This window comes from Martes martes, assembly GCF_963455335.1.
Source record: "Martes martes genome assembly, chromosome: 2".
Classification (NCBI taxonomy): domain Eukaryota; kingdom Metazoa; phylum Chordata; class Mammalia; order Carnivora; family Mustelidae; genus Martes; species Martes martes.
The window spans coordinates 92,299,317-92,326,413 of record NC_137889.1 but is presented as its reverse complement, the minus strand read 5'-3'; the positions used below and the strand labels follow the sequence as shown (position 1 = coordinate 92,326,413).

Here is a 27,097-nt window from a genome sequence, read left to right as displayed (position 1 = left end):
ATGTGTAGAGACACTTTTTAAGTTGTGTATTATGGAAGAGATTTACTAATTAATTAATCCATTCACGCATTTTTCAACAAATACTTTTTAAGTGCCTACTATGTGCCAGTCACTGGGAATATAGTGTTCAAAGAAATCAGCTTTCCGTTGAGAACTGAGAGGACTAAGTTAACTAAGACTTACTGGGTGTGACATGAGGAAGAAAATAAAGAGGAGAAATACATGAAGTACAAAATTAAAAAAAATTTTGCCATTTACTAGGTGTCTGACCTTTCTTTTTTTGTAATTTAATTACTTTGGATTTTTAATATTTCTACATAGTGACATTTGACAATTTCTTTTTTTCTTTCTTTCCTGTTTGTCTCTCTAATAATGAATCAGAAACTATTAAAGTGGCCCAAACTGTTTTCCTAGCCCCTGGAAGACTCAGGGATGCTTCCACTTGCACTTTCCTTGAGGAATCATCAGCGTTTTGCAGCCATGAAGTTAGTATGTGGTTTCACAAGGGGAAACAGTGGAAAACCATGCTTGAAACTGGTCATGTTCTGAATCACATCAGGTTGTGCTAAGGCTGGTGCTTTTGACAAATTTGTATCACTTTGACATGGGAACTCTCCAGCCACATGATAAGAATCCATTTCCCTGGCAAGAACATGGATGGATACCTTATGTCTCCTTGGGGCATCTATTGCCAACATTTCCTTGTAGAATTCGATGATATCATCCCAGTAGGTATGTTTAAATTACTCCTGTATTATTTCTGTCAAGATTATATTGCTGGAAGATGATTTCCCCCAATATTTAGCACACTCTGCAGATAGTTTCTTTGGTTTGTCTAGTCAATGAATTGCTAATTTAGCCTGATTGTGTTTTTGAAAAGTCTCTTCTGTCATGTCCTCTATGGACTTCTCCATGGTTAATAAGAAAGCTTCCACTCTAGTTTCTATTCTAGGTATTTGAGGTGGCTTTTCTGACTGGGTGATGAATTGCAAGCCCTGCATGCCAATGGCTTTACATGGCCCACTGACGACGATAAGCCTAGCTGCTCCCTGGTGCACAGGTTGTTGAAGAAGCAAGCTCACACCTGATCTAATAGAAGAGCTCTAGAAATATATTCTCTGAGGGGCGCCTGGGTGGCTCAGTGGGTTAAAGCCTCTGCCTTCGGCTCAGGTCATGATCCCAGGGTCCTGGGATCGAGGCCCGCATCGGGCTCTCTGCTCAGCAGGGAGCCTGTTTCCCCCCACCTCTTTCTGCCTGCCTCTCTGCCTGCTTGTGATCTCTGTCAAATAAATAAATAAATAAAATCTTAAAAAAAAAAGGAAATATATTCTCTGAGATGCTCTGCATGTCTGTCTGGTGGTATATCTGGACGCCGCAGTTATTGTGAACTTCATTCCTCTGCTGATAAACAAACCATCCTCTGTCAGGGAGCTGAACTTCTCCACACTGAACCAGCTGACTTGGAAGGAGAAGGTTCATATGACTATGTTCAATAACGATGTCTTCGACCATCTGCATAATTCCTAGTGCAGCCTGCTTTGCCATGTTTCCATGGAGAAGGGCTCCAGTGTGCAGCCATGGCAGGAGATGACATATGAAGGCCTTAAGGGTGACATCACCCAGAGCTGCTTTTAATTCATCTTCAGTCCAGGCCACTTCAGTCATCAGCAAGGTGTGGTGGTGAGCTGCTCAGCTTGGAAATTGTTAGGGGAGCACATATATGCCTCCTTGATAATTTCAAATATTTTTACATCAATCTCAAAGGTAGCCATTTTTTCAATAATTTTCTTTAGCAAAATGGGTTGCTTGTCATCATCACTGTAACCTTTCACTGAGAGATACATCCCATAGATGGTATTTTGGAGGTCAGAGCTCAAGACTGTTAGCTCTGCTACATATGCATATTCATTGCGAGAGTCTTTGAGGATTTGAGGAACTCAAGGTACCAATAGGCCATGTTACAGTACAAGGGGTCCACATAAGCAAATGGGCTGAAAAAGTCAAAGTTGAGACAAGCTTCCAGCATGAAAAACTTACCATCTTGTTTGAGCCATAGTTTGCTTATAGCTGCATCCTTAATGAGAGTAGTATATGGTGCCATTTCCTTTTCTAATGACAAAAATCTCAAAATTTGTAGGAATAAATTCATTCCTAATTGGAATTTTAAATTTCTCATTCAGGTCAGCATTTTGCCATTTCTTAATGACTTTATCTGGTACAGCTTCTTGCTTGTACTGGGTTCTATACCACTCTTCTGCACGATCAGTTTTTCCCTCAAGACTTGGAAACTATTGCAACCCACACATTTTATGGTCTGAGTTTATACAGATCCATCTATTTTAAGGCAGATCTAAATTCTTCCAGTAAATATTCAGCTGTGAGCACTTCTTCTAGGTGATAAGAAAGCAATATTCCTGCAATCTAGCTTATGGTCTCTATATTTAAACCAAAAAAAAAAAAACAACAGCATTCAAGACTTTGCACTCTTGGAAAACCCACTCTTTAGGTCCTTCTGCACATAACTGAACCATGTGCAAAATTATATCTTCAACATGTAATAATTCTTCCTCAGTCAAGTCCACATTAATGATAAAACTAAACAAAACAAAACATAAAACCGGGAGGCTCTTTCCTTCTGCCACCAACAAGAGTATTTACCCAGACCTTTAACATCTGATAAAGACTTCCAGGACCTTCATGCCCAATGAGATGACTAAGATTTGACCTGAAGGTCAGGTATGGGAAATGTCACATAAAGATTCCTAAAATCCTTACTGGGTACTATTTTTTAAAGTTGTTTAAGATGTTCTTCTTGGAAAGGGTGTTCAGGAAACTCTGACAATGGTACATTTTTGTTCTCAACTTCAGGAGATAACTTTACCACCAAATTAGTCAAGTCATCTGAAGATTCACACAGATAGCCATTAAGTTGGATGAATAATAAGCAGAGTACAATTTCAGTAAGTTCTTGCCTTACATCAATGTCTTCTTGGTTTGGTTTAGTCTCTAAAATATATTTGTTACCTGTCCCAAATTTGCTGAAGGGATTCCCCGTAGCTTTTTCAAATGAAAGATTCTCCAGGCATCATTCATCACAGTCTTCTCATGTTTTGAATCAACTGCATTCATCTCTCTGTCTTTGCAATTCTCATCAAACAAGGGACACAGGAAAAATCGTGCAAACTAGACTATCAGTTTATTATAAAAGCCTCTAATTCAGGAACAGCCAGATAGAAAGGACGCACAGGGCAAGGCCACTCTTCCCAAACCTCCATGTTTTCACCAACCTGCAGTTTTTGACATTTCTGAGATTCCTTAGTATCTGAGTACTTCAGTTTCCTCACACAAAAAATTAGAAGACTATTGCTGCTTAATTTATATGGTTGTTGTAAACATTAAAATGAGTGATGAAGACTAATGTGTGTTAGTACATGTAAATCATTTAGGAGGACTGTCTGACTTCAAATCACTCAATAAATATTAGTATTAAGCATTTCATAAATGTTGGCTGTTATGATGATGAGTCATGTTTCCTATTAACATTAAAGCGTATTACCAAAGTTTATTCAAGGTACAGCTAGCTCTTAACAGGTATTATTAATTAGATCTACTAACCGGAGCAAGTCTTTTTCAAATGGGTTTCTGTTCAAAACAAGGTCAACTGAAGCTCTCAAAATTTTCCTAAAATTCTTATTTAATTTTCTATTATCTTTGAGACAACTTTCAAGAAATCCACTTCTCTTAATAAGACAGACATGCTGCATTCTTCTGTTCAGCAGCGTATCTCTTGTGTCTTAGAAACTACTAGGAGATCCACCAGTTCGGTCAAAAACATGAGTGCTAGAAAAATCCTAAGGACATAGAGCAGAAAACCAATTTCTTGATTTCAGAATTGAACTGAAATTAAAAAGGGAAATTGTTTCACTCCATACAATATTTTAAATTATTATATTAAATTACTTGAGGAGCACCTAGGCAGCTCAGTCAGTCGCGTGACTGATTCCTGGCTTTGGCTCACGCTGATCTCAGTGTGCTGAAATCGAGCCCTGGGATCTCTGCCCTCAGTGTGGGGTCTGTTGGGATTCTTTCCCTCTCTCTCCCCCTCTGCCCATCCCCCTGGCTCGTGGGCTTTCACTCTCTTTCTCTAAAATAAGTAAATAAAGTCTTTTAAAAATTATTTGAAACACCGCATTTACTATCAGTGGCACTTTTGACACTTCGGAATGCACTTCTCTAGCCTGCTCTTCATACCTTATACATGAATATACTTAACTAGATGATGTGTAAATTACTTTCTCAAGACCATACAGCTAGATAATGGAGGAATCTGTACCAAAAGCCCTTCTCCTAATTGTTGTTCAAGCATGGAACCAACTCATCATCACATATAGTGGCAACTGGCCACCACAGTTATAGCTGATGCTAGATTGGGAGACATTTTACTCAGGGACAGTATCACTACACCTCTACCCACAAAGGTCAGACTTTAAAACATAAGTTTCATAAAAGAAAATCTTTGCACAGAATATCCAAAGTCATTTTCTCATAAAAATTCATGATATTTAAAATTCATAAATGAAAACAACAATTTTAAATGTTAATTCCATAAATTAAAATGTGCCTATTTGCAGTTAACCCACTACAAACATTCTGTATCAGTTTTAAGATGTACATATTTATAATTACCTTCTTTAGGGAGAAATACACATGTGTGTCATAGTAGTAGTGAGCCTCAAGATGGAAACTGCTACATTTTTAAAAAATCAAATTATAATGAAGATAGAATAAACCCTACTATTCTGAAAAATGTATTTTCTTACTATTCACATTTGTAGTTCAGAAATTGTTTCTCCATTTGGAGAAACATTCTCCAATGTTTCTCACATTTAACAACCTCATCTCCTTGACAGTAAAATTATCTCCAGAACAATAGTCTACATCACCAAACTATTTATAACAGAATGGAATAGTAATTCTTATGTTGTTTCATTGGGCACTCACAAATTTGAAGAAGTGTTAACCAAAAATAATTATTATAATGTTTTGACATTTGGAGCAGATACTCTAGCTCTCTCTGGAGAGGAAACAGGCTGTGTTTTTCACTTGATCTCAAGTACTCAATTCATCATTCTCATATGATCTCTAAATAAAAATACGGAGTTGGTTCATTCAATTCTAGTCTTCAAGGTGCTGAAGAGTTATTATTATACAATGAATCATTTTTCTTTTGTTAAATCAATTATAGGAGAACTCAAATAGAAAGGGATCCTGCCAATAAGTAATCTGGGCAGAGTTTAGAAGTTATACATTTCATTTAAAGCACTGATCAGCAATTCGTAATTTTTAAAACTTAAATTCACAAAGTCCTCTTCGATTCTGTAATAGCTGTCCATATATAAGGGTGAGGAAATTTACTCTTACATACAGGTCCTATCAATGGACTTTTCGGAATAAGAGTAGTTGAGATTAATGAGCTTATTATTATTCATTAGAAAGTGGTATGTGGATGACTGCCTACTTTAATTAGTTTTATTACTGTAGGAAATTGTTTCATATGCCAGGCTCATCACCAAGCACGCCTGGAAAACATTAGAGCAGTAATCAGACTTGATATGAGGTACCTTTCATTAGGCAGTATGGCTAATGGCACTTATAATGAACAAGGAGGGTATTAAAAAGACGGACATGACAGCATCCAGCAAAAAGGAATTTATCAGATCAACTATTTTTGTGAAGCAGAATGCAAAGTACAGTACTTCAAAATACTGTTATGGCATACAGGGTGCAAGATTCATAATTATGGAAAAAGACTTAAGTATCTCAGGTTCATCTAATAAATCTCAATACAAATTTTCTATGCTTCATATGTTATTAGAAAATGTTAGTAATCAGATCTTTTAAAAAAGTAATCCTTCAAATGATATTTCTTTTTTTAATTTAATTTAATTTTTTCAGTGTTCCAACATTCATTGTTTATGCACCACACCCAGTGCTCCATGCACTACGTGCCCTCCTTAATACCCACTACCAGGCTCACCACCCCCGCTTCTCCCCTCCAAAACTCTCAGTTTGTTTCTCAGAGTCCACAGCCTCTGGTGCTTTGTCTCTCCCTTTCTGACTTCCCCCAATTCACTTTTCTTTTCCTTCTCCTAATGTCCTCCATGTTGTTCCTTATGCTCCACAAGTAAATGAAATGTTATGATAATTGACTCTCTCTGCTTGACTTATTTCACTCAGCATAATCTCCTCCAGTCCCGTCCATGTTGATACAAAAGTTGAGTATACATCCTTTCTGATGGAGGTGTAATATTCCATTGTATATATGGACCATATATATGTGTGTGTGTGTGTGTGTGTATATACATTGTATATATGGACCATATCTTCTTAACCATCACCACCCCAAGAAATAATACACCTATGACTTTGATCAAATAAAAAAAAAAGCAAGTCACAAACTGAAATAACCAAATCCAATTTCAGAATAGAGGTAAATGAAAAATTATTAACATATTCCATAGGAACTGACTGGGTTCTTTTATAAGTTCATACTTATAAAAATATTTTTTAAATGTTCTTAATAATTTTAACCTATATTCAAAATTAAGCTTATAAACATTTCATATTTAATATTTTGGCCTTATATAAGTATTAGAAGTTACATCTCAAAAATTAAGTTGAAAATAAAGGAAATTCTATGCATCTCTGTCTCAGTCCTAAGACACAAATACCATCCATAACTTACCAATTTTATTTTGCCATACCTTGTTAAGTAGTGTTTAGGCAGCACAATTCTCATTTCACTGATCAAGAAATGAACATTATATTCTTTTTTACATATATTGAGAGCATGTTTCTGACTCCCCAATCTAACCTTTACTTTTATGAGTACATTCTTCCAATATTTAAAATTATTCCTGAAAATATGTGAGCTATATACTCAAGACATTCTAATATATCTTCTGCTACTATAGAAAAGATGTTATCATAATTTCAGGCAGGTAACTGCAATTTCTGGCCCCTCTTCTACCATATTTTTTTTTAACTGGAAATATTCTAATTACAAAGCATTATAGTTCAATGAACTATCAATTAGCAATGAATGCAGAAATTATCAGAACTCCCTTTCCATTCAATATAGATATTATCTATGCCAGATAAAGTCTAACTTTAAAAACATTGTTAATAGGTGGAAAGGCATTTATCTGTATCCTTCTCTTTCTGAGTAGTCTTGTTAAAACAACAACAAGCAAACCTAACCATCATCACTAATAATAACAGACATCACATACACCTCAGATCTAAATCTCAACAAGTACTTTTAGTGTCCTAAAAAAAGTTGCTTGCCTATGGTTTACCAGTAGTTCTCAAAATTGCAGTGTAAATGTCCTGATTCCCTATTCTATGACAGATTCAGCATACAAGTCTGCCATATATTGCTTTTACTAAAGTCAAAAAGTATCATAAAATTAAACAACACATATGCTGCAAATTAAGATGACTGGTATTAGAAATGATGGCTGTTCTGTAGTCATTTAAAAAAAGATTACTCTTTTTGGATTACATTCCATTTTGTTTGCAATACGGATTACTGATTAGTGAGTATACTGAATATAAAAACTCAGGAGGAAAAAGAACATTTTTCTTTTTGGGTCATAAAAGGAAAGGATCTTCACAAGAAAGACATTTAATAGATAAAATCATTTTTTAACACAATAAGAAAAGCCTACTTCTCTTTAAGAGGAAATCAATTCTAACAGACAAGTCTCAGTAATTCTGCCAGGATGTTCTTGAGATTAGAGAATGATTTGAGGCTTCATTTTATCTGCTACACCACAACTCAAAGGTTTGAAAACTACAATAACTTAAACCTAAGCATAGAAACATTTTTAAGTAAAAAAAAGCAGTCTGGTGATTGATTGATCTGCCATACACATACACACACACACACACACACACACACACACACACACTTCCTTCTCAATTTTCCAAAGACAGTGAAATATATTCATTTTGTTCCCTTAGTAAGTCTAGGTTATATCTGACAATTTATGTGAGAAATTTTGCTTTTTAGCATACATAAAAAAGTCATCAATAAATAATAAACAAGTATCTGGCGAGTCATCCATTGTCCATTAAAAACTGGTCTTAATTTTTTAATAATGAATAATAATTAATATGAAGTTTGCTATATGTTTACTCTCACATTTTTTTCTCTCACATTTTTATGAAACCACTGTGAACTTTAATAAATATATTGATTTGAAAACAAAACTCTAATAATAATCCTCATTTTCTCCCTAAAACAACATCCTTAAGGCTAGGAAAATCTCTAAGAAATAATGGAATGTATTTGTAATTTAGTATTTTAATTATGTTATATACTTTCTGAAGATAATTTTCTTTTTTTTAATTACAAAAATGTTACCAACATTTTTGAGACCAAATGTTCTGAGTGAAAAGACAATGTAAAACTAACGCTTATGAGCAGAAAATTTTAATTTTTTGTCTTAGTCTGATTGCACCTGGGATTTAGACAAATATCAAAACTTGGGGGTCCATATAGGCAAAATTTATACTGATTATATGTTTTAACTCCTGTCAGCTGCCTGTGGTAATGACACCTAAGAATCACTTCACGATACTAATTCAAGTTATAACAATGTAGAAACAGGAAACCAGAGGATATATCAAACAAAGTTGTGTATAAAGGAAAACAAGTACTATCTGCTGAGGTTCCAAGGGAAATTCAATCCCATGCTAATATCAGGATCTGTAAAATTGACACAAAATTGAAAAGCTTAAATTAAACCACCACATCCATTATGGCCCAACACAGCAGATTTGGAAGTTCCACATTTAAAATAGCACCTAAATTTTATGAAAATGTCAATTTTATCCTACTTCTTTGTTTCCTTCTTTTCTTTCCTTTTTATTTTGTTTTTTTTTTGGGGGGGGGGTTATAGTTGGCACACAATGCTACATCAGTTTCAGGTGTACAACACAGTCATTTCACGAGTTTATACATTATTCTATGTTCAGCACAAGTGTAGATACCATCTGTCACCTACAACACTATTACAATATCATTGACTATAGTCCTTATGCTGTGCCTTTTATTCCAGTAACTTATTCATTCCATAACTGGAAAGCTGTGTGTCCCATGACTGTTTAACCATATTGCCTGTCTCCCCACCCCCCCTCCCCTTTGATAACCATTAGTTTTCTATATTCATGGTCTGATTATTTGTTTGTTTTTTAATTCCACATATGAGTGAAATCATATGGTATTTATCTTTCTCAGTCTGTCTTATGTCACTTAGCATAATACACTCTAAGTCCATCCATGCTATCACAAATGGCAAGGTCTTATCCTTGTTTTGACTACATAACATTCCATTATATATATATACACACACACATACATACATACACACACACATACATACACATAGTGGAATATATGTAGTGAATATATCCAATATTATATATATATCCAATATATCCATATATATCCTATATATATATGTGTATATATATATATGGCCATATATGTATCTCTCACATCTTCTTTATCCAATTGTCTATCAATAGATACTTAAGTTGCTTTCATATCTTGGCTACTGTAGATGATGCCGCAATAAACACAGGGGTTCATCTATCTTTTCAAATTAGTTTCTTTGTTTCTTTGGATAAATAATAGCAGACAAAGGAGGGCATTACATAATGATAAGGGGATCAATCCAACAAGACTAATAGCATAATCACAATGGTATGAAACTAGAAATAAATTACAAGGGAAAAAAAAAACAGGAAAAAGCACAAATATGTGGAGGCTAAACAACATGATGCAAAAAAAAAAAAAATCAACGGGTCAACAGAGCAATCAAAGAAGAAATAAAAAACAAATGAACATGGAGAAAATGAAAATGAAAACACAACCACCCAAAATCTTTGGGAACAAAGAAAGCAGTTCTAAGAGGGAGATATATAGTGATACAGGCCTACCTCAAGAAACAAGAAAAAGCTCAAATAAACATTTTAACCTTAGACCTAAAGGAACTAGAAAAGAACAAACAAAGCCCAAGGTGAGTAGAAGGAAGGAAATAATAAAGATCTGAGCTGAAATAAATGAGATAGAGACTAAAAATCAATAGAAAAAATCAATGATACCAAGAGCTGGTTCTTTGAAAAGATAAACAAAATTGATAAACCCTTAGCCAGATTCATCAGGAAAAAAAAGAGAGAGAGAGAGAGAAGGAAAAAGCACCCAAATAAAATCAGAAACAAGAGAGAAGTACAACTGACACCACAGAAATATAAAAGATCATAAGAGAATACTACAAAAAATTATACGTATAAATTGGACAACCTAGAACTAGAATAGATAAATTCCTAAAAACATACAATCTTCCAAAACTGAATTAAAAAATAATAGAAAATCTAAACAGACCAATTACTAGTAATAGAATTGAACTGGTCATCAAAAAACAACAAAAAAAATAAAAGTCCAGAACCAGATGGATTCACAGATGAATTCTACCAAACATTTAAACAAGAGTTAATAATTATTCTCTACTTCTTTGGTTCTTATTGTTTGACATTTTCTGAAGACAATCTTTTATTTAGTAAAAAGGTGTTAACACTCTCTCTCTAGTTAGGAGGAAAAGAATAGAATGAACAATTAATATATTTTAATTTCTACCAAATCAACTATAAATGTGTATGACATAAATGAGTTAATAAAGGTATTTTCATTTAAAAACACCAATTTCTGCATAAAAATTTGTTCAATGTTATTTGAAGGAAAATATATGATTATCAAATCATTAGCAAGAAAAATAACAATTATATATAACAAATAATAAAAAATATTTTTTAGTTCTTTGAACATTTGGATTCCACGCCTGGGTGGTTTAGTCGGTTAAGTGTCTGCCTTTGGCTCAGGTCATGATCCTAGGGTCCTGGGACAGAGTCCCACATCATGCTCCCTGCTTAGCGGGGAGTCTACTTCCCCCCCCCCGCCCCCCCGCTCAAACTCTCTCCCTTGCATGCTCTATCTCCCTGAAATAAATAAATAAAATCTTAAAAATAAAACAAAACAAAAACCCCTTTGGATTACAAATTTAATAAATCAAACTAATAGTCTTACACATATATTTTTTTAATTTTTTATTTATTTGACAGAGAGAAATCAGAGCTAGGCAGAGAGGCAGACAGAGAGAGGGGGAAGCAGGCTCCCGCTGAGCAGAGAGCCCGATGCGGGGCTCGATCCCAGGACCCTGAGATCATGACCCCAGCCGAAGGCAGAGGCTTAAACCACTGAGCCACCCAGGCGCCCCAGTCTTACACATATTTTATAAACAAGTATCATCTGAAATGAAGAATAGCTCATACCTTAATTATGATTTGGAGATTTTACCTTAAAGATAAGAATGTTATGGTCCAGGGGTGTCTGGGTGTCTCAGTGGGTTAAGCCTCTGCCTTCAGCTTAGGTCATGATCTCAGGGTCCTGGGATCGAGTCCCACATTGGGCTCTCTGCTCAGCAGGGAGCCTGCTTCCCCCCTCTCTCTGCCTGCCTCTCTGCCTACTTGCAATCTCTCTCTCTCTGTCAGATAAATAAATATAATCTTAAAAAAAAATAAAGAATGTTATGGTCCAAATGGTTGTATTCCCTCCACATTTATATGTTGAAGCCTTAACATGCTTAGTTAGTTAGATGAGGTCTAATTAGTTAGATGAGGTCATGAGGCTAGGGCCCTCATAATGAAATTAGTGTCCTTCTAAGAAGCACCAGAAAAACCAACACACACACACAGAGACACCCCCCCACACACACATAGACTGCCTGGGCACACACAAGTGCTCATGGATGCTCTCTCTCCCTCCCTTATGCTCTCCCTTTCTCTCCCTCTGACCTGTGAGAACACAATGAGAAGGAGACATCTGCAAGCCAGGAAAAGACCCTCACAAGGAACCAAATTTGCTGGTACCTTGCTTGTGGACTTCCTAGCTTCCAAAACTGTGAGATATAGGTGTCTGTTGGTTTAACCCATGCAGTTTGTGGTATTTAGTTAAAGCAGCCAGAGCTAAGATAAAAAAACAACATGGTAAATTAGGATAATTTATGTAAAAATTAGCAACATATAAATACTTAAAAATTATAGCTATATAAAAGGTTGAATAACCAATAATGCATTAAAAATTTCACTGCTATATTTATGATAGCAAAAGTAGTCCCACAAAAATAATTTCTGTATTTGTAGGATAATCATAAGCTTCTGGATTTTAAAAAGGCAAACTCTTGCCTCTAGCATTTTTTTTCTTTTGAAACAGATGAAAAACATCAAAACTGCTATCACCCTAACTGAAGTGGTAGATTTCATTTGCATTATTATTCAGATGACTTAATTCAGACTTTTACTAAACTACTGAGCAAAACATTTCATTCGACTATGTCAAAACTCAATTTATTTGTCATTGCATGTGGCTATGCATTTTGAGTATGTGCATGTGTGAAAAAGAAAAAGCTTATGAGAGAGAAAGAGTGAAACAATTGAGTAGGAGAGGAGAAGAGAAGGCACCAGTGAAAGAGATTTGGAGGAGAGGGGCAGTAGAGGAGGAGAGAATGAGAGAAAGAAAAAGGGAAGACAGTGGATGCTACAGTGGATGGTAACCACCCAGCACACTAAAGGGTACACATAAATAATAGTTAATATAAGGAATATAACTTGAATTGAGGTTTTCCTTTAATATTTGAGGGTAATAGTAAGACACTGAAGATTCTGTTTGGTAAAGCATTCTTTGATATATATCTTACTGTTGAAATATTGATAGAAATGACCCATGACCCAGTCTAAAAATGGTAATCCTTATGCGCCTTAATTTTTCTTTTTGTTTAAATGCAGTTTTTAACTTTTCACTCCCATATTTAGTAGCAAACTGTTACTAAATGCCCTATTAATTACCTGTAGCTGTGTAAAAAATTAAATAGAACAAATATCTGTCACCTCAGGAATCTGGGTGTTGCTCAGCTGGGTGTGGCTAAGGTCTCTTGAGGTTTAATCAATATGTAAGTCAGGGATGTAGTCTTCTCCAGTAGAGACTGAAGATAAGAGATCCTTTACCAAGCTCGCTCATGTGGGTGTCGTCATAGATCTGCCTCAGGACATGGAAGATTCTCCCTGGCCAAGTGATCCAAGGGAAAGTGCAACAGAGTGTCTAAGAAAGGTAAACCTGTATATGAATGATCTAATATATCATATAGCTTTATAAAAAGCATATTTTTTACAGTAATGGAGTTAATCATATCCATAGAGACATTCACCAACTAGCTCTAACTTAGCTCACTAAGTTAGGACAATCATTTGGTTTAGTTCAGCATCAGAAAACTGGAAATCAACTGATTCCTAGGCAGGAGAGAGATCAAAGATAATTTTCAAAGCAGAAGAACTAACTGTTTAAACCTATGGCATTACTTAGATCAGCAAAGAAATGGCAAATTTAAAATTCACATACAATCATATTATGATGCCTTCCACCAGGGGGGAAAGAAAGGAAAAAAAAAAAGGAAGGAAGGAAGGAAGGAAGAGAGAGAGAGAGAAAGAAAGAGAGAGAGCACCGAAAGATTTGTTCTGCATTTTTGCATTTTGCTTCTTCTGGAATTGTGAATGGTTCCACTATGGCTAAATTATTTTGAGATTAGTTTTTCATACTGAAATAAATAAATATATATATATATAAATATAAATAAATATATATATATATGGAAAAGCAAAAAAGTAAATCTGTTGCATCACACCTTCCTCTAAACGTTCTTCTGTGGAATCAGTCCAGAAAGCTCTGTAGAGCAAATATGCTAATGTTAACATAATGACTATCATGTGTATTTTTAAAAATTTGAATGATGCCCAGAGCATCTGTTAGGTAGCTGGACACCATTCTCTAGTCCGATGCACAGCATCAACTTGTTCAGTTGTACAGTTACATTTGACAGGTAATTTTTCTCAGGTTGAACTGAGTGCTAAGGTTGTGATAAACTGCTTTGACTCTTAAAGTACACAGGATAGATCACATCTCATATGAGCTCTAGTGTACAAAACTTAAGGGTACTAAGACCCCGTAATGTTTTATGTCTTTAAACTGTCCCTATTTCTGTATCAGTGGAAAAAAAATAAGTATGAGTTACTGTCAGAATTTGTGAACACAGAGAAGTAGTTCAGAAAAAAAAAATCAACTCCATGAAAATATGTGTGTGTATAAAATTAAGTTTTAATACTAGGTGACATTATCACATAATGATAAGGCCATTTTGATTATGATTTGCTTCATATTCTTTGTATACCATTTATTATATATAAGTAATATATTCAAATAAATAGATTAGTTTTTGTTTGAGCATTGAGCTATTTCACTGCTCTTTACCTAGCTGTATCTAGTAATACTTAATGCCCATGATCCTAAAAATCTGAGTTGTAAATAAAAAATTTGCATAAAGAAAATTTTACATGTACTGAGAAAACCATATAAATAAGACTTTCAGCAAATTATTTTCATAAATAGGTATCCATCTGCATTAGACTCATCTGCTATGTTCAAATATGGGTAGACTATTAAACTGAGATTGATGGATTTCATCTTTAGATTTTTGGCATACTACAAGGCCCCAATTTTTCCACAATTTTTATTCTAAAAGTTTCTGAATTATTTTATTAAAATTTAATATATGTGTTCTCTTTTCTTCTTCCAGTGCCTTCAATGAACCTGTCTACCCCCTTGGCTTCAACCATCGCCTCTTAAAGGAAGCCATACAGCTAACAGTCCTAAACTACCTACATGTCCTCAGACAGATCATACTCCCCTGCAAATGTCAACCTTCTTTCTGCTCAGGACGGTCTTGCCCTACATCACTACAGTCTGACTTATTCTTAAAAATTCCGCTCAGATACTCATTTCTCTCTGGGAAATCTGGAATCTCTTGGTCTAAATAAGATACCCAATTTTTGTATCTTCTTAAAAATATATAGTAATCCTTATAACTCTAGCTATATTTATAGTTTGGTTTTGTTTTTTCCTCCTCTATTCCTAATTAGACTGCAATTTTTTGGAGAAAAGAAACCATGGCATCCTTGAATTTGCAACCCTGACTATAGTGGAATGACTGGCAAAGAGTAAATATTAGAGACCAAACCAAACAAACAAGCAAACAAAAATACTGTGTAAGTAGGAAAAATGGAAAGAGGGGATAACTCTCCTTCAATCTCTGTATTCCAGATCCTAACAGAGTACAGAGCAATCCTAAACAGGTCTTGCCAAAGTGCTGGAGTGAGAGATCCTTGGGTAAAATATCTGTGTATCAGGTGTTCATAGGTCAAGTACGGGTCAAAGGAAAATAATATTAGAATACCCCTTAGGGAATGAGGTAAGAAATTTATCTCTCTCTCTGTTGAAAATCTGCATATGTATGCAATTGCTAACAGGTGTATTAGGATTTTATACAGGAATTAGAATCCTTTAAGGAGACCAAAGGCTATTTAAGAAGCCATTTTTTGTTAAAAACAGTTTTCCCAAAGGGCTTGTACAGGTTGTTAAATACTAAGCCAATTTAGGTTTGACATAGCAATGCCCCCAAGAACATAGAAGAGAGTTAATTAAGTGAGTTAGTGACCTGTTTGCTAAGAATTATGTTCCTGATAGGAGGGAAACTTGGACAGAGGCATTTTTTTAAATTTTTAAATTCTTTTATAAACATATAATGTATTTTTATCCCCAGGGGTACAGGTCTGTGAATCGCCAGGTTTACACACTTCACAGCACTCATCATAGCACATGGACAGAGGCATTTTATAGAAACTGTTGTAGACACACTGAGTTGCCATGTTTTTTTTCCCTCTTTTTTTCACTTGGGAAAAGAAAGGTGCATAGGCCACCAAAGGAGAATGAGAACAGTGAGATACTTTATGGAATAAAGAAAAATTATTTTGTATATACAAAATAGTTGGTTGGTTTATCAGGCAGTAAGGAATACATATTGGTTAACAGTACAATGTCTTCATTAAAGTATTTGGAAATGACACAGTCCAGCAGAAAAGAGACAATGAGCTGATACTAATACTCAAGTTTAAGTGACTTTGTAGGGAATCACAGGTTAGGGATTTTCAACTAATGCTCTACTTGAGAAAAAATTTTGCAAATGGCATAAATTACATTTTCTTTATCCTTCTTTTAAGTGACTTAATAATGGTTTCAGTTGTACAGTTAATACTAGAATTAATATTTAAAATATTACACTTCCATTTTTATAAACAATTCTTAGAGAGAAAATATTATGGTCTGCTACTCTGCTTTGCTTTCTGTTAAAATAAGGCTTGCCATTATGCCCCCATACAGCCCATACTTTAGGTACTACCATTATTAAGTGAGAATTGATGTCTCTGTAGGCATAAGACACCTAAGAAAAATTAATTAATATTTTCATGTGTTCCATAAATGCAGCTTTATTAGTGATGATGATGTTTACACTCAAAGACCAATACTGGTTCTTCTCCATAGCACATGAACAACTTTCTGGATTATAATTCTATTTATATTCTATTAATCGAAGTTAATCCTATTAAAAACAAAGACATGCACCTTGTTTAGAGACATTATCTCTTGAAATATTTCTCATTTGGCTATTAAATAAATGTATATTAAGTTAAAGTCTGCCTTCATTGATTATTACAATCTATATGGAATGTTAGACTTCACACAAATCCTGGAAGTATGGTGGGTGCCCTGAAAAATAATCAGGTGGTAGAAGGAGCATATTATAGGAACATGTTATCTAGTGAGCTAGGATAAATTAGTGCAATACTGAAATGACTGGTTTTTTCTTCATATATTTTCCCTCCTACTCTCATTCTAAGCAAGGAATTAGGCTTAATCTAAAGGAGAGTCTGTGAAACAGAGGCTCTTTACAAAATCCTAAGCATGCTGAAAGGATAATGCTAAGGATACTAGAAGGTACCAGGAAAGTGAGAAAACATTTGAGGAGTCACAAGGAAGTGAGGGGAGATTCCGACAGTAGATAGAAAGGGCAGGGGGTGGGAGGTTGGGGGAACCAGGTGGTGGGTATTAGGGAGGGCACGGATTGCATGGAGCACTGGGTGTGGTGAAAAAACAATGAATACTGTTACGCTGAAAAGAAATAAAAGATTTAAAAAAAAAAAAAGAAAGGGAGTTATATTGGTCTCATGAACAGGGGAGACTTAATTCTTATTTCTTGCACCACTTGGGGAGGCGGCAAAGACTTAGGGAGGAAGGGCTACCCTGTTCAGTCTTAACCTAAGAGGATATGTTCTAGGTAAAGAAGTTTTTAATCTCTCCCAAGGTGCCACTGCTTTATCCCTGACTACTCCATTAGACTGATACAACTTCAGATACCGAAGGAAAGTAACAATGAGACCTAGGGAACCTATTGTCAGAGAAAGGAATTAGAAGAGAAACAACCATAACTTGCAGCCTTTTGTCAAAATAAAACTACTGGAGAAGTAGATGACAATTTGAACAACAGTAATAAAATTTAAGCAGGCTGAGGCTCATCTACAGTCTTTCTAGAACTAAATAAACATATTATAATGGAAAAGCAGCGGAAAAACTTTTTTTTTCCCCTGAGACCTGATTTAGTGACTAAAATATCAAGTAAAGGAAATAAGTCAAAGCACAGAAAGAAAAAAAAATGAAAATCACTAGGGAAAAAAGATAAGAGATTTGGAAAATAAATCAAGGAGACATAACTAGCAAATAACAGAATTTCTAGACTGAAGAAAAGGAAGAGATAGAAGAGAGAAAGTAACCATGGAATCACTTAAAAAAATATGATGAAGGAAAAAACCCCTGAGCTGAAGAACGACTTAGGTCTGCAGATTGGAAGAGCTTGCTGAGTTCCAAATAGGGTTGATAAAATGGCACACATATCTAAGGATTCACACATCTAATGGAATTATGCATTAAGGAGCTTGCAGCATTAATCACTAAATGTGTCAATAAATGTGGTTATCTCAGAATAGAAATATTTTAGATTATTTGACTCCTCTTACTAGATGACATATATTACTCTATTGTTTGTTTTACAAAAAAAAAAAAAAGTATTTCCTATGGCTACTGTCACAAATTAACTATAAACTTGATGGATTAAAACAGAAATTTATTCTTTCACAGTTCTGGAGTCCAGATGTCCCAAATCAGCATCCCTGATCTGAAAACAAGGTAGTGACAAGGCCATACTTTGTCTGGAGGCTCTAGGGAGAATCCATTGCTTGCTTCCTTCAGGTTCTAGTGGTTGCTGACATTACTTGGCTTATAGCTGATTCACCCCAATCTCTTCCTCTGTTGTCACATTGCCGTCTCTTCTGTTGGTGTCAAATCTTTTTCTGCCTCTCTCTCATAATTATATTTGTAATTACATTTAGCATCCACCCAGATAAACTGGGATAATCTCCCCATCTCAAGAGCATTAATTTTCATCACATCTGCAGAGAGTCTTTTTTTCCAAATAAGGTAACATTTAAAGGTTATAATCAGGACTACGTGGGAGACATTTTTCAGCTTACTACAATATTTTTTATAGTATAAAAAATGATATGGTAGGTTACTTTTAGTTTGAAATAACAGGATTTGGGTTTTTACATAGGCACTACTGTTAGATCCATTAAAATTGTTTACAGAGGTGAGAGACATAATAAAATTTTTATTTTTAAATTATACCTATGGCCATATTGTAGTGAACTGTTTTTATTGGACATACACGTACAAGACTGTACTAGGTGGTCACAAGGAGGCTACTGACTGCAATCCTGGATGAGCAAAGAGAATGAATCATACTGGGGAGAAACCACAAGTAAATTTCTCAAGTAATTAAAATTACCCCTTAAAACATTAAACCTATGTAGGTAGTTTTTGAAATTACTCTTTATGTTTTTATATACCCTATCTGAAAGAGAACAGGGACTGGACTCAAGTCCCTTCAACCCTAACAGCAAAATCCAGGGCTCCTTGATACATGAAACTCCATGCCTCTTGAGTAGCCAATCTTGTAGGAATGTGGAAACAAGATGCTTACTGACCTCGAAGACCTCAGAAGACCGGACCAAACCAGTTTGCGCCAAGGTGGACTCCACTGCTGACCTTTCATTGACGTTTCCCTTCATTTTTAATACTAAAAACCATACCCAGGAGTGAAGATTTCACATGCTAATTAAACATGTGACACATGAAGAAGTATGCCCTTTAAGTGTACAGGCACCAATAGATCCCAACTCTACATGCTTACATGTCACTCTTCCCCCCCTTCTTTTTTTAAGATTTTATTTATCCATTTGACAGACAGAGAGGGATCACAAGTAGGCAGAGAGACAGGCAGAGAGAAAGGGGGAAGCAGGCTCCCCACTGAGCAGAGACCCTGAAGTGGGGCTCGATCCCAGGACCCTGAGATCATGACCTGGGCTGAAGGCAGAGGCTTAACCCACTGAGCCACCCAGGTACCCCACTCTTCTCCCTCTTAAGTCTCTTTAAAACACTCTCTGACCTCTCCTTGGAGAGTCAGCTGGAGGAATCTTTCCTTTGTGCTGTCTTTTCTGTGTTTGAACATACATGCCTATAAAAGTCTTGCCTGGAATCCCCCTTTGGCCTCCAGTCTCTTTCCATTGCTTAGAAAGTCCAAGGTACCAGATCAGTAACATAGCCTTCTAGAAAATTATTTGACTATAATTTGACCATTTCTTTTCCTTTTTTAAGTTAAATTTTGTTTCTTTGAATTGGCTTTATGTATTTATTTGCAGAGGATTTAAATTTTTACTATTTCTCTTCATAAAGAACATACGGTGTTTTCTATTCATATTTTTACCACATAATAGAGATTTTACATTTTTTTCTACAGAGGACTTGTGCATTCTTTGCCAGGTTAATTAATTCTTTTTTCCCCTTTTCTTAAAAACTGAAGTATAGGTGACATATAATATGGCATTAGTTTCAGGTGTAAAACATAGTGATTCAAGAATTGTATATATTACTCATACATTCATTTATCATTATACCTTGGTAAGTGTAGTTACCATACACATTTATTACAGTATTATTGACTATAAGAAATCAAACAAAAATGATATTGTTGACTATATTCCCTATTCTGAAATTTTTTATCCCTATTGACTTGCTTACTTTATAACTGTAATTTGTACTTTTTAATCCCCTTCATCTATTTCACCATTCCCTCCTTTTTCTGGCAACTGTACATATGAGTCTATTTCTGTTGGTTTGTTCATTTGTTGTGCTTGTTTTAGATTCCACATATAAGTGAAATCATATGGTATTTGTCCATTTCTTGATTATTCTTGGTCATGTTGGTCAGCCCTCTTATGAAATGACTGATACTTTTGTGTCTTCTCTTGGTGTGAGCCATTTCTTCTCACTTTGTTTACAAGAGTGTAACATTTACTTCCTCACTAATCTGATATTCTTACCAAGACCTGGAAGGAAAAATAAGTGAACCTGCTGTTTTAATTCTGCTATTTAATGCTGCCCAAAGTCAAGGCACTGCTTTTAAGGAAGTTCTGCATTAGGCTCCTTTCCAATTCAGTTTCAATTTAGATAATGTTTATAGATACTGAGTCATAAAAATATCCTTCTTCAGGTGCAACAGACAAAAATCGGTGCATTATTGTCATCATTGTTTTAAATTATCTTTCTTGAAGACACTGACATTTGGATAGTTGAATAATTAGTTGGAAATTATACATACTCATCTGATAACTACGGGGCCAGAAGACTGGAAGTAGTAGGTCATAATTATATTTATTCATCAGTTGATTCTTTTTCTAGTCATAAAATTTGACTTTCCCATTGATGGCTAAAAGATTTCTCCATTCATTTGTGTACTTACTTGATAAAAAAATACTTACCAGGCATGTATAAATCCCAAACAGTGTGATCAGATAAAGATACAAAGATGAGTAACATAAAATTGCTACTGACTTTATAATATTAATGTACAGACAATGATACATAAAGAGTTAAGGTATAATTACCGAATTGCTGTTGTAGGTGAAATCATAAGATACTTTACAAGTGTGTACACGGAGAGTCTGAGCATGTACAGTCAGTAACAACAGCAGCACCTACCACTTATTCAACATCTACCATGTGACATGGAATTGTGCTGGGGACTTTACATGTGTCATTTCAATTTATGTTACAGAATCTTATAAATTATGTATTATTATTTGTCATTTCATATATTCAGATCTATCCAGCTAATTTTCTTTTCCCTTCAAGTGTCAGCTTACACACCACTCTTTTCAGGCCTTTCTGATTTGGAAATGAGATTAAGCACCCTTTACTTCTGTGGTTCTCCGGCCTTCTCTGCTATCACACCATGAGTATTTGTTTACTGTTTGTATTAACCAAAAAACAGAATGTTTCATGAGGGCAGAGTCCTTGTCTGCCTTATTTATTTTTATAACTTCTGACATAGAACTCATTCACAAGTGAGTGAATATATAAACAAACTTACCCCCAGCCCATAACAAGAAACAGAACAAGGATTCAACCTAGATATTCTTCTAAAACCTGTATTTTTAATCACCAGAATATAGATCTATCTATCACCATTTTTAATCACCAGAATATAGATCTATTCTATCACCAGATAGAATATTTCCACTTGTTTAGGCTAAATATTTTTCATAAATTGAAAGGACACTAGTTTTTTTTTATGAGTTGGCTATTATAAATAACTTGTTAATAATAAAGCAGACAAAATACATGCTCAATGTCTTAAATGAATTCAAAATAGTATTATCAAGTTTACTTTTTGCCATTCTTCAAATATTAATAGATAATAATATTTTAATTTTATAACTATGATAGTAAATGCTATAAAAGACCCAAAATGACAAGATAAAAATTCAAATTACTGAAGACTGCACATTTTTTATGACAGGAAAATAGAAATGAGCTCATACCTGCCCCAACTAGATGTTAATGGTAAGATCTTATTAATAGTAGCATTAATTCACATGTTAAAAAAGAATAAAATTATGTACAGTCAGCATTCATATTGTAAGTGAACATAATATCTTAACTTGAATGTATTCTAAAAATAATTTATTGTTTGAAATTATAGTTACTTTTCAACCCAGAGTGGCATATATTACCTCTTCTGCTCACTTGTTCATTATACATCCTACATGTCTTATTCTAAGTAGCCAATAATGATTGCTTAAAAGACTATTTTAAACTTGGAACTTTTTCTGTATAGGGAAACTAAAGAAATCCACATTTATAAAGTTTCTTAGTGAAAGATTTATACTCCATCTATAATCTTTTACAATACTAAAACATGATAATTTTAAAGAAAATTCATACCATATTTAAGTAATGTTATGACTATTTTAACTATCTGAGTGCATCTTTAAGTCAAACTTCTTATACTTTGTAAATTTTATGAAATTAATAACTTTGCTCTTGATCTATTCATCATTGCTCTCTTTACTAATACACATTTGTGGTTATGTGTAGTGGTGGTAGGTAGACTTGAAATAATTAAATCTGTTTTCTATATACAGATATAGGTTTTCTATTTCTGAACAGATACAGGAATCCCCCTATACGTATTTAATTCATTTATATATATGTAATATATATATACACACTATTATATAAGATATATACACTTTAAGAATATCAGTATTTAATGTTTAAAAATGCTTATATCTCATAGATGCACATTCCTAAGACGTTTCTGAAATCTATAAACTCAGGTTTTGTGCTTGACTTAAATTTAAAGGTAGTATCTAGACATTTTAGGAAAAAGCAACCACTAGTTATGATCATGAGATTGAGTTTACAGAAAAATTCTAATTTTTCTACAAAATTAGCTTATACCGACAGTCTTTTGTGCATATGAAAACACTAACATCACAGGGATTTATAAATTGTGGCACATGCTCTCCTCTGTCCTGAGAAATCTATATATAGTCTACTCTATTGCCCTCTTTTCATAGGAAGCTATACACACAAAGTAAAACATCAGAGTACTTGCCAGTCTATAGTTGTTTCTGAGAAATTTCTTATTTACAGGTTTTGTTTTATTGTGTCAGGTGATTCTGTGATGCTAGCCACAGCTGAGTGTTGGTGGGTAGAAGAAACTTGGAGCCAAAGCTGACCTTGGGCAAAAACACGAGGAGAACCTGTTAATGGGGGCATTAACTCTGGCATGTTATACTAGATAGTAACTTGCCAAATCAATAAAAATTTCTCTGAACAGTCTGAATATCAACCATTCCAAATGTCTATAGAAGAGAAGTTAATACAGTGTATTATGTTAAGTGAAATTCGTCAATCAGAGAAAAATAATTATCCTATGATCTCACTGACATGTGGAATTTGAGAAACAAGGCAGAGGATCATAGGGGAAGAGAGAAAAAATGAAAAGGGACGAAACCACAGAGACAGACAAACCATAAGAGACTCTTAATCTCAGGAAACATACTGGGGGTTGCTGGAGTGGAGGTGGGTAGGAAGGAAGGGATGGCTGGGTGATGGACACTGGGAGGGTATGTGCTATGGTAAGCACCGTGAATTGTGTAAGACTGATGAATCACAGACCTGTATCCCTGAAAAAAATAATACATTATATGTTAATAATAAAAAAAGAGATAAGATAATAGATATTAGATAGCAAAGAAGCATAGTGAACAGAAGACCTGACGTGGTAGGAATTAATGTGACAACAAAAGCCCATCCTCAGTAGAAATTACTGGCTAGAAACTAAGGAAAATTCGGAGAAATTAAGAAATAGCAGAGGAGAAAAGGCAGATAAAGAAAAACAGCACAGAAGAGGAGTAAGGAACATAGCAGACTAATCTGGTGGCTCTTCCATTATATGACGATGAGAATCACAGCGAGTACTTAAAAAGGAGGATGATTTTCCATTTCACCATGAGTTCTCTGTTGGAGTTGTCTTGTACCATTTTCAAGAGCTGACTGTGTTCATCTTTTCCCAACCCCAAGCTCAGTGAATTGACTTGGTAGCTTGAAACTGGCATGCAGAACAATGATATCACAGAAATTGGCAAATGCTACAAATTAGTTTTTTTTAAAGAGTTGATTATTACACACTTACTAGCATACCACTAATTCCAGTTATTTTGCTTCTGGAACTATTTCTTTTCCTCCTTGAACCCCCGTTTTATTTATAAAATAAACTCACTTTTGCTGAAGTAGCTTAAGCCATTTGTTTTTTCTCTTCCCCAACGCTCTGAAAAAACTAGATGCAACTTTATAGTTATCCTTTCTATTCAGTGAGATTTATTGAAAGTCTGTTATTGATTAGACACTGTAGACAATGCATTATGCACAACTGATTCTGAGATAAATAAGACAACATACTTGCCATCAGATCAATTACAGTCTAATGGAGAAATACATAAATTATTCTAATGCACTGTCATAGTACTATAATTAAGATTATTTTGAGAGGTCCTTTTGAAAGAATAAGCATGAAAGAAAGATACAGACCACTACTTAGGAGGTAGTGTTGGTGTCTGGAAATATTACTAAGAGAATCTGATAATTGGTCTTGGACTTGAAGGATGACTAAGCTTTGGTCATACAGATGGTTTAGGGAAAGGTAAAAGTTGTTTGAATATATAAAAAAAATGATTTAAGAAAAAAGAGATTAAGGGAAGATAGAGAATAGTAATAAGAGATCATGACAAAATGGGGAAAATTCAGATCCCACAGTCTGAAATATCATTCAGTTTCCATTCCCTCCAAGCATTAAGTATTCAATGTGATTCTCATGGTCACATAACCAAAGAGACACCAGATTAGTCTCTCTTGTTTCTTACTCCTCCTTACCATCACAATGAGACGTGGGAGCTACTCTCAATTCACTACCTAGCCAGTCTTTGGCCTATATATCTGGACTACCCCTTACAACTAGTTCCCTAATTAGCAACTTCATGTGGATTCTTTGCCAATTTTTAATCTGGTACTTCTTTGCCCCCTTGGTTCCCTGGATCAAATGATCAAGATTCTGGAGCACTACCTCAGCTTTATTACTTCTTTCTCATCCCACCTTTTAAGAGAGAGAAAAAATAGTAACAAACCATAGTAAACCTTTTTATTAATGGAAATGACTTTTTTAAATGATAGAGGAAAAAAAAGTTACCCTCAATTTACTTAATTTTTAATCTGGGTTTGAATCTGAACCTGTAAATTTATTTTTAGTTTAAATAATATATTAATATCAGTGGAAAAAACACATGTAAGCATCCTCTGTGTTCCTTATTTCAACATTTTAACCTAAGGTTCTGCTATACTTTCAAGGAGTACTTAATGAAATTTAAGAAGTACTTTTATTCAGTAGGTACTTAATGAAAACCTAAAATATATAAGGCACTTTGCTAAGCATTTCAGAGGATGTTTTATGTATATTTCTTGTCCTTTACCAGTTCAAAATTTGATATGAGAACTGGAAACATAATTTTTGTATCTTTTCAATTCTTTTTTGTTGTAGTTGTTAAAGACTTATTTATTTATTTGACAGAGAGAGAGTATGGATGGGGTAGAGGGAGGAGCAAGGGAGAAGGAGAGAGAGAATCCTCAAGCAGATTCCCCACTGATAGTGGAGCCTGTTGCAGCCCAATACAGGACCCTGAGATCATGACCTGAGTTGAAGTCAAGAGTAGACACTTAACTAACGGAGCCACCCAGGGACCCCATCTTTTCAGTTTTTATAAAAAATTGTAATACAATTCATGTGAGTGTGTATCAGAAGAATATCAAAATTTAAAATACTTGGCACACGACATAAAGCTATGAGTGATAGTTGGATAATAATATTACATAATGTCATAAAACAAATCTATCGAGTGCTCAGAAAATTAGACACTTAAAAATATCATATTATCTGACACAGGAAACAAAAGCAAAATAAAAAAGTATATTTTCTTACTACTTAGAGTCCACTGACAAGTCCTTGAGACAGGCAGAGTGACCTTCCTCTAAGAACTCAACTGCTTCAATGTTAATACTTTGCTAAGGGCAAAAGGCAATTTTAGTTTAACATTATCCTGAACTCCAGGGTCCTGTAAGTCTACTTAAACATATAAAAATTCCTTTGGAAACTTCCTTTATCTCTGCTCCCTTCGATATATAATAGCAGTGATCCTCCATGCATACGGCCCACTGATAGACATCCAAAGGGTTTCATGACTATTAGACAGTAATAAAGGACATTTTCCTAAGAGCAGCTAGCCCTCTCAAGGTCCTTGAAATCTTCCCTCCCAATTCCTTAGAGACTTAAGGTATCTCTAAACCCCTCCCAACTTGAAAGGATATAATCAATCACTCCTCACAAACCCAGTGCAGCAATTTCTGCCCATGGGTCTGGTCCCCATGCTTTAATAAAACCACCTTTTTTGCACTAAAGACGTCACAAGAATTCTTTTTTGACCCTTTCCTCCAAACCTCAACATTTCCACATCATTAGCTAACTTCAATTAAGAAAATTTAAGTTGAAAAGCAAAATAAAACTCATGTTATTTTGATAAATGCTATTTTTCAAGAATCATCCCTAAAAAACATCATAAGCTGCTTGTAGAGAAGTTGAACATAGAGACGAGTGCTATGTTAATGATATCATTACAAAGTTATACAAACCATGGAGATGGCATTTGGCATTTGGAAAGAAAGTAAGCAATTTTATTTTATATTAAATATTATCTTAATGCATTTTAAAAGCTTGCTTTTAGGTAAAAGGAAAATATGTTCTGAATAAAATGTTAAATATATTTTAGAAATGCAAATTTCACACTGCATAAGATTTAACCAATAAACCAAATATTGTTGGATCTTCCCCTCCTGTGTGTACCTCCATTGAGGTAACTAATAGCTCTTTTATCTATAAATTACTTTCGGAAGTTCAAACTGTTGTTTGTTTTATTTCATACAAATCAGTTAATGGTGTTTGCACTGCTAATACTTCTCTTCCAAAGTCTGTTGATAACTCAGTTGTATTTTCTTTCAAATGGCCATTTATGTGAGAACACA

General features: G+C 34.6%; 1 protein-coding gene and 1 pseudogene across 3 annotated transcripts in view; both read right to left on the bottom strand.

Moving 5' to 3' along the window:
- Positions 1 to 27,097, bottom strand: part of CCSER1 (coiled-coil serine rich protein 1) — a gene marked incomplete at its 3' end in the record, with an annotated part of 1,225,861 nt that overhangs the window by 769,127 nt on the left and 429,637 nt on the right. The gene's annotated exons all lie outside the window — the stretch shown is intronic.
- On the bottom strand, positions 465 to 19,191 carry LOC308339002 (insulin-degrading enzyme-like; annotated as a pseudogene). Its single transcript has 3 exons — positions 19,108 to 19,191; positions 1,245 to 3,183; positions 465 to 1,042 (listed from the first exon to the last, which is right to left on the bottom strand). The product of its transcript is annotated as an insulin-degrading enzyme-like (transcript).